The following is a 9,719-nucleotide window of genomic DNA, read 5'->3' as shown; positions in this document are numbered from 1 at the left end:
TTCTGTTTTCATTCCCTGGGCCCTTAAAGTGTTGACGTTTGAGATTATTAATCTAATGGAAATTAACATACACAAACTATATCAACCTTCCTGGGATTTTATAACCCACAATTCTTGAATGTACATTTGTTCACAATTTTTTGATCATCAGTGAAGATATTCTGTATGATGCCCATGATTAAGGGTATCCCATCCTCCCTTCCGAGTGTGATTTACTAAAACATGACAAAATCATTGAGTTTTTATATATCATTTTTAATTTTATTTATTGACTGGTAAGACAACCACTTAATGCCCATCTCTAACTGTTCTTGTGCTGAATGATTTTGTACTTTTGTTTAGTTTAGTTTAGAGATATAGCGCAGAAACAGGCCCTTCGGTCCACCGAGTCCATGCCGACCAGCAATTCCCGTACACTCGCACTATCCTACACACTAGGGACAATTTACAATCTTTACCGAAGCCAATGAATCTACAAACCTTTACATCTATGGAGTGTAGAAGGAAGCCAGAGCACTTGGAGAAAACACGTGCGGTCCACAGGGAGAACGTACAAACTCCTCACAGACAGCACCCATAGTTAGGTTCAAACCTGGGTCCCTGGCACTGTAAGGCAGCAGCTCTACCAGTGCGCTACTGTGCCGTGCCGACTTGCTGGATTATCTCAGAGGATAGTTTAGAATCAACCTGTTGGTGCAGTTTCTGTTGGTGCAGTTTCCCGGATATGCCGGACGGGGTAAGGGTGGCAAATCTCCTTCACTGAAGCACTTTAATGGCTGACAGGCAGCTAAAACACCAGTGATCATTACTAATGGGCCTGTCCCACTTCTGCGATTTTTCAGCGGACTGCTGGCGCCTGACAAGTGGAACGCCTGAAAAACCGGCAACTGGAACGGTGACTGTCAGAGTGGAACGCACACATACATCGTTTCCTTCAGCAGCCCGTTTTGCAGGCATGGGACAGGGCAAGTGGGGGAAGCGCTGTCTGAGTGAAATTCACACGGTGCAAAGCCAATGTGATACAGACACACACCGCGATGAACAGAAAGGTTGGCGCTGTAATTAAGACGGCTAAAGCACAGTGTACAGTAAGACCTTTAAAAGAGAGGGGTGGGGGGGAGGTGGGTTGGGTGGGCAGAAGGAGGGAGAAGGAGTGGAGACAACTTTTAAGAAGCCAGACAACTTTTCAGAAGCCAGAGATACACTACCGGTCGATTATCCTTGTTTCTGAAAACTACTACTTACGTTTTTTTCCCCCAATGTGCCAATGACATTTACTGGTCAGCACCGGCTACAACCAACAAGAACCTTCGACCTCCTAGCAATACACTAGGACCTCCTGGCGACCCACCTACGGCACGAGGATTCTCGCAACTCTCCACGGCGGCTTCATTCTAGTTGCCGCTAATTTTTCAATATGTTGAAAAATTTGCGGCGACCATAATGAGGCCGCGACTAGTTCCCAGAATACGGGAACTCCTCACGACCATGAAGGCGACTCCCCGGCAACCACCCGCGCACATGTGGCGATTGCATAGTCTCCTGCAGTCGCCTACGTGGGACAGGCCCATAATGCTAAGTTTGTAATCAATTGAACATATGCACTCAAGTAGCCAAGCTGGGCTTGGAAGTCATGTCACTGGATCAATGAACCTAGTCCCTGGTTTCACTAGTTCAGTGGGTTAACCACTTTATGCTGTAAATTCAAAATGTTACATGAGATATTTATCAAAACATGGTTGAATGACAGCTGATGAGGGTAAAGGTAACTTACTGCATTGTAAATTTATATGATTAAGCTACATTTTTCTGATAAAAAACAAATTCTTAACCTTGCAGAAATTTCAGAAATGTAGAATTGTTTAGTCCCGTCACAATAATAGCAGCAGAGATCCTTGGATTCTCATGATATCCACACCATGATAAATTGAACTTCTACAATAACACAAAGGCGGCCCTTGAAGCTGTTTCCAAATTTTGGTGCTGCTTAGTTCATGATGCAATGAGAACCCTGAGGCATCACTCCAGCAGACTGAGGTGCAATAGCTTCATGCAAAACATTTCAATGTCTTATGAGCCTGTCCCACTTAGGCGATTTTTCAGCGGACTGCCGGCGACTGTCAAGCCCACACACAAACACATCGCTTCCTTCGCCAGCCCGTTATGCAGGCGGGGGACAGGGCAAGTGGGGGGAGCGCTGTCTAAACAATTCACATGATGCAAAGCCAAGGTGAAACAGACACACACCGCGATGAACAGGAAGGTTGGTGCTGTAAAAAGACAGCTAAAGCACAGTGTACGGTAAGTGCTTTAAAAGAGGGGGGAGAGCGTGGAGAATCGGGGAGAAGGAGTGGAGACAACTTTTAAGAAGCCAGAGATACACGGCTGTGAAGCTCGGCGGACATTTAACATTACCGGTCCGTTATCCTTGATTCCAAAAACTACTGCTTACCTTTTTTTCCCCCAATGAGCCAATGAAATTCACCGGTCAGCATCGGCTACAACCTATGAGAACCTTCGATCTCCTGACAACCCACTAGGACCTCCTGGCGACCCACCTACGGCTTGAGAACTCTCGCTACTCACCACGGCGGCTTCATTCTAGTCGCCGTTAATCTTCCAACCATAATGAGGCCGTGACTAGTTCCCAGGCTGTGGGAACTCCTCACAACCATGAAGGCAACTCCCCGGCAACCACCCGCAAACATGCGGCGACTGCATACTCTCCTGCAGTCGCCTAAAAAGTCGCCTAAGTGGGACAGGCCCATTAGGACATTTGTTTAACATGGAAAAGAAATCCCTAGAATGGGAAGGTGTCACTCTGGTTTTAAATTAATATTTTTGAGCTGGGATGCATTTTAACAAAGATACTTCCATTATCCACTTCCATTGTGGATGACCCTGAACTTCATAATTAAGGACAGTTTGTGCAGAACCTCAGAGTGCATTTCACATGAGGCCACACTCTTAATATAGTAGTAAATACCTATTAATGTAGGTGACTACTATTCGATCATCTGTGCACCATATCACATGTTTCCTTCTATAATTGTTAGACTACAGTTTAGTTTAGTTTAGAGATAGAGCATGTAAATAGGCTCTCTGTCGCACCAAGTCTACAGCATCCAGTGATTGCCCATACACTAGTTCCATCATAGGCATCAGGGGCAATATACAGAAGCCGTGTATGGGCGATCGCTGGATGCTGTAGACTTGGTGGGACAGAGGGCCTATTTACATGCTGTATCTCTAAACTAAACTAAACTGTAGTCTAACAATTAGTTCCATCCTAGGCATCAGGGGCAATATACAGAAACCAATGAACCTCCAAGTCTATAGAATGCGAGAGGAAACTAGAGCACCCGGAGAAATCCGACGTGGTCACGGGGAGAACGTACAAACTCCTTATAGACAGCACCGGTCCTCAGGCATGAACCCGGGTCTCTGGCGCTGCAAGGCAACAATTCTACTGCGGTGCCATTATGCCACTCTAAGCACAGCAGGTAAATGAACCAGAAAACTTCAACATTTTTAGATTTTGAATTATGCACTTCAGACAGAAACAAAATCTAGCCATAAAAATAAAGAGAGACCATTAGCATGGTAATGTAAACTAAACATGAGGCCCAGTACTCCAGAGATTTAGCAAGAGTAAAATAACAATTTATGGTCAAGAGTTCAACATTTAAGATGTAAAGTAGAATGCGTTGATGCCAAATATAGTGTGCAAAATACTGTACAACGCCAGATGCAGCAAAGCTAAATATGCCATAGTTTATTGTGCTAAATACCTCATGGTGCCAACACCACTGTGTTCCAGATAATGGAACATGCTAAATAATGGCTAACCAAATCCTGTACAGCTAAATACTGCACCTTGCCAGATACTATCGAGCCAGTTATACCGTGCCCAAGAACCTACTGGGTCAAATTGTTCTTCCAGCCTTTGTATCCAATTCTCTTAAATTAGGTTGTAGTTTTTATTACAAGAGATAACTGTGGTAAAACATGCCATGCTCAAAACATTCATTCTTAGAATAATCCCATCAGGTCCAGTATGACAATAAACTCACTTGTACTTGAACTTGAGGTCCAGTATCATAGTGCGGCCTCTCCCAAATCCCAGAGACATGGACTTGCTACTCCAAGGAAAACGTCTGTTAAGGTAAAAATCTTCTTCTCAGTCAGTCCCTCCGGATCGAGGGTGACATGCTTCCACTCCACTTGAGGCTACTGAGGTGACTTATGAGGCAAACTGCACACTCTGCCACAAATGGGACAGGAGGCGCTTGATGGAGCAAGTGGGTGAACATTTTGTGAGGTGGTGCAGTCTTCCACTAAGACAGGACTTCTGTGAGCTCCTAATGCATGTCTTCAGTGTCTCCAATACCATCTGAAATGCTTCTCCTCGACTTTATGCAGTTTTGGGCAAAGATTTCCAGGGCAAAGGGGCAAAATCTTTGATATATCCCTTGGGAATATTTAAGCATCCTGGAACAACAATTCCCTTGAGTTGAAATCTAATTCACCTTTAGTTCCTCTTTATCCATCTTTTGACTGAGATTACCTGCATTCATAGTTTTGTCAGTTTATATTCATTTTTCACAATCTTCACCCACGTTTCCCAACTTCTATTCTATGTTGTACCTCGACGAAGACTTTCATGAGATTATCATCCCAAACCACTGCTCCTATACTCACGCGCTGCCGACATGAGATTATCATCCCAAACCACTGCTCCTATACTCAACAACTGTCTTTCTGCAGTTGTACAGGGCCCTGGTAAGACCACACCTGGAGTATTGTGCGCAGTTTTGGTCTCCTAATTTGAGGAAGAACATTCTTGCTATTGAGGGAGTGCAGCGTAGGTTCATAAGGTTAATTTCCGGGATGGCGGGTCTGTCATATGATGAAAGAATGGTGCGACTGAGCTTGTATACACTGGAATTTTGAAGGATGAGAGGGGGATCTTATAGAAACATATAAAATTATTAAGGGATTGGACACACTAGATGCAGGAAACATGTTCCCGATGTTGGGGAGTCCAGAACCAGGGGGCAAGAAAAAGGGGTAGGCCATTTAGAACTGAGATGAGGAAAAGCTTTTTCACACAGTTGTGAATTTGTGGAATTCTCTGCCTCAGAAGGCAGTGGAGGCCGATTCACTGGATGCTTTCAAAAGATAGTTAGATAGAGCTCTTAAAGCTAGCGGAATCAAGCGATATGGGGAGAAGGAACGGGGTACTGATTGTGGATGATCAGCCATGATCACATTGAATGGTGGTGCTGGCCCGGAGGGTCAAATGGCCTACTCTTGCACCTATTGTCTATGTATTTATGTACACATGGAAATGTTGAGCTGAAATTCTCAGGGTTTGTTTGTTAACAGGCATTTCATTCCTTGGATTACATTCAAAGGCAGGAATCTGAGATCATTAAATAATATTTTCAAGGAACACCCAAAGGTTACACAAAGCTATATTTAACTGGGTAACATAGGACTTGCAACCCATGCTGGGCATGTCTCTGGCCCAAGCAGCACAAAGTGTGACAATACAGACCCTGAGGGCATAAATTTTAAAGACACTGTTTCTGTTTGTTTTGGTTTATTCAGGGAAAGTAATACCAGATGGAAGTACTAGTGATGTTACAAAACTTACCTTCAGCGGCGCTGCAGTTCTGCCACTGGTCGTGTGCGCGTATTTGGCGCCTTTGAGGGGGGGGTGGGCGGGATTAAAATGCCTCGGGCTGCCAGCTGCTGCAGAACAATCGACTGGACTTCCGTTCTGATATGGGTTTTTTTTAAAATCGTGCGACAATTTAATCACTGGATTAAAATAAAAAGCTACTTCTAACGCTGTCAATGCCGACAACGTGACGGATCTCAAGTAGGGGACAGAAAGTCGTCTATTTTACATCTAAATTTGCTTCTTGGGATGACTTTAATCAAAATTTCCTTGGCAAAAATGTGATTTTGGCCCCATACGAACCAGCAGTGTTTTTCCTGCCGATATTGGGTTCAAATTCACCACAACGTTCCAAGCGATCGCGTTCCACAAAAACCCACACGCAAGACGATTTAAATGTCCATTAATTTACTGGAATTAAACATTAAATTCCATCCATTTGGCCTATAAATTCATGACATTCATTTAAAAATCATGTTATATTGTGAATTCTTGTGTGAATGTTATTTGTACACAGACTATTTAAAAATGTTAACCTTTTCTTAAGAAATGGATAGATGTTTAGATCTAGTAATTGAATTTTGTAATTAGCTACAATTAAGTAACTAACTAATTATATGCTTTAATTTCAGGTCATCCAAATAAGATTGTTTCATATTTGTTTAAGAATGCTTTAATCTATAATAACTGAACATTTCATTCAGTTCTCTTAATTTTTAAGAAAGTTATGGGTAATTGACTGTCCTTAATCACAGCTTTTGAGTTAAGTCGATGGAAAAGTGATAGGGAACAAGATGCTAATTTCAGAGTATGAAAATGGCCATAACTTTTTTAATACTGAAGATATGAAAGTGAATAGTAAGATTAAACGAGTACTTACCAGTACGAAGTTTGATCTGTATTTTATGAGGAGTTACGATGAGGGATTACGTGAAGAACCCGCTCAGTGCGCAGGTGCGGCATACTTCGAAGCAGCGGTGTGGAATCACAGATAGACACAATATTTGAAGTAAACATAGTAAAGATCAAGGAGACATCAGCTTACTAGTTTGATCTATATAATGAGGGTGGGAGCGGAGGGCACGTAATCCCTCATCGTAACTCCTCATAAAATACAGATCAAACTTCGTACTGGTAAGTACTCGTTTAATCTTACTATTTTACTTCGGAGTCATGTGAGTGACTACGTGAAAATTTCAAAGGTCTGTGATTTCAAACCGTGTAACAGTTTTAATTTCACTCACTGCCGAAGTTCTTGAGGGAGGAAGTGTTATCGTAATCAACCAATGGATCTGCTTTCTCAAGAAACAGAAAGGTATTTATTAACAATAACAACATAAATAGCTCCCCTGAGCTTAAATTAAATATTTGCAGTTTGTAATATTCTGTCTGCAATTAAATCAGGCTTATCAACGGTTTACAATAAAAATATTCTGAACGTCGTTTCCCTTGACCATCCTGCCGTATTGAGAATGTGGTCAACCGGGACGTCCATTCGTTCAGCCGCTGATATCAATGCTGCCCTAGTGGAATGGGATTTAAATGTATTATTATCTATTCCGGCAGCTTTCAGTACCTGTTTGAGCCACCTTGAAGTGGTTTGGCTCGTTACCCCATCTTGGGGTTTCTTGTGGTTGACCCATAGGCTTTTCCTCTCCCTCTAAGATTGTGGGTTGTGTCTATATATTGTTGTAGATGGGTCACCACACTCAACCTGGACTCTGGAGGGTAGGCCCGGAATACCACCAGTGAATTGGGCGTTCCTGGTCGCTTTGGTTTTTACCAGACCTAGAATGATGAACGTAATGCAGTCTGGGGTGATCACCATGTTATCCAGTCTTAGTTTTATGGAGTGACTGGACTCTGTGAGCGGATACGAGAGCCATAAGCATGAGCGTTTTTAACATAGATTGTGCAAGACTGAGGGATCTAGCTGGTGGCCATTCTCTGAGATATGTCAATATCACACTGATATCCCATGCATGGGTATACCTGGGTTTTGGGGCTTGTTATTGTAAATGCCCTTCATAAGTTTTATCTTCAGTGGATGGGATCCCATGCTCTGCTGTCCTGCTGTTTTTAAATAAGCAGACAGGGCGCTTCATGCTGTATTTACGGCACTGTAACTCACCTTTTCATCATGGTGTAGATGGTCCAGGAACTCCAATACGTCAGTGGTTGAGTAGATTCGTATGTTGTCCCTGCGTCGTGGCAGTATTTTTCCCATGTTTGCTCTTGGTGACTGTTCGCAGGGATGCCGACATGGTGGTAATGGTTCATTTTTATGGCATGGGTGGCTTATGCCTGATACTGGGTGAGTCAACAACCGTGGTCCACTAGGGAAATCCATAGGTGACTCGACCACCATGTCGTGATGAACTGGGAACCATGGCTATGTAGGCCGGTCGGGCATCTTCAATATCCCAGAGGCAGATTCCATCTGTATTGCGAAGTGCCCGACTGATGAGGCAGAAGGGAGGGAAGCAAAAGCAGAAATTCCCCCTATCCAGCGTGTAGGCATCTACCGCTGCTGCCTCTGATCTGGTTCCTAAGTCACACACATAGGTTACTGGTGATTCCGTCTTGTTGCAACCAAATTGATATCTGGCGTTCAAATTGCTTAATAACTTTAGCAGATATTTTGGGTTTGACATCCATTCAATGTTATCATAAATTTTTCCCCCGTGACGTGGTGTCTCCCACTGTGTTCTAGCTTACCTAGGAGATAGGCAGCCGATAGTAAAAATGTCTTTTGACACACCATTGCCAGATCTGTTTGACCAATTTGTTGCACGATAATGATTTTATGCTCCCCATATGGTTAATATAAGCCACCACGATAGTATTACCAATCCGTAACCGTACATGCACGTGCTGCATTTGAAATGCATATGCTTTTAACCCAATAGGTGACCACCAATCCCAAATAGTTGATGCCCAGTGTATGTAGTAACGATGATTCTGAATTGGCCCATCTAGATATAGATATAGATAGATATGCCATTTATTGTCACTATACATGTACAGTGAAACTGAAAGCTGCTCGTACTCAGTGCATACATACAATTTAGCACACAAAAAACAAGAAACAGAAAAAACAAAAAACAGAAGGGAGAAGGGGGTGGGGGGGGTGGGGGCGGGATAGGTGCACAATTTCTGCGGCGCTACATACATATATACGTATATACAGATGGAAGTCCGTGTTGGGCAGTGAAGTCAGTGCATGTGTGAATTAGAATTAATAGTAGTTATAATTCTCGGAAAGCAACTGTCTGTTACCTGTGCTGGATACGGAGTTAGTTGCTCCCCAGCCTAAAGCACTGGCATCGGTTTTTAATAACCAAGTTAGGATTGGTGATAATAATAGGGCTGAAACTGTGCCAAACATTGTCTGCCCACCACTGTAATTCTGATATAGCTTCAGTGGGTACATTCATGATTTGATTATAGTGACCCAAGCACCTTGGCAAAGTAACAGTCATATGGATAGAATAGATATTAAAGCCCAGATAATCCATGGTAGTTAACGGCTTCAATTTTGGTTTATCTGGGTGTAGGATGAACCTCAGTGTTTTAAGGAGCTGTTTCGTAGCTAGAACTGCTGCCACAGCTAATTCATTTGTTTTTCCTGATATGAGGATATCATCCAATATATGCCATGATTATGCTTGTTTTCTTAATATTTTCATGGCTATTTTTAGTATTTTTGTAATTAGTTTAAGGCTGAAGTTAGACCATTGGGAATGCTCTATACTCCCATTGTTGCCCCATCCAGATAAATTTTAGGTATCTACAATGATCCGTGTGTATGTGTATTAAATAGTAAGCATCTTACATATCAATGCTTGCCATAAAGTATCCTTTGGAGATCAGATGTCTGGCAGTGACAAAACGTCTCCATCTTAAAGTGTATATACTCAACAGATTTATTTAGTGATGTAGGTCAATGATGATGCGACATCCACCATCTTTTGTAGTTTTGGTGAATATATTCGATACAAATTCCAATGGTTCATGTTTGGTTTTTTCTCAT

At 42.6% G+C, this 9,719-nt stretch overlaps 1 protein-coding gene across 6 annotated transcripts in view; it reads right to left on the bottom strand.

Annotated features, from left to right (window-relative positions):
- Positions 1-9,719, bottom strand: part of LOC129701414 (thrombospondin type-1 domain-containing protein 4-like) — a 552,304-nt gene that overhangs the window by 390,368 nt on the left and 152,217 nt on the right. The gene's annotated exons all lie outside the window — the stretch shown is intronic.

This window comes from Leucoraja erinacea, chromosome 1, assembly GCF_028641065.1.
Source record: "Leucoraja erinacea ecotype New England chromosome 1, Leri_hhj_1, whole genome shotgun sequence".
Classification (NCBI taxonomy): Eukaryota; Metazoa; Chordata; class Chondrichthyes; order Rajiformes; family Rajidae; genus Leucoraja; species Leucoraja erinaceus.
The sequence above is the reverse complement of the archived record's forward strand: the minus strand, read 5'-3'. Positions and strand labels throughout refer to the sequence as shown.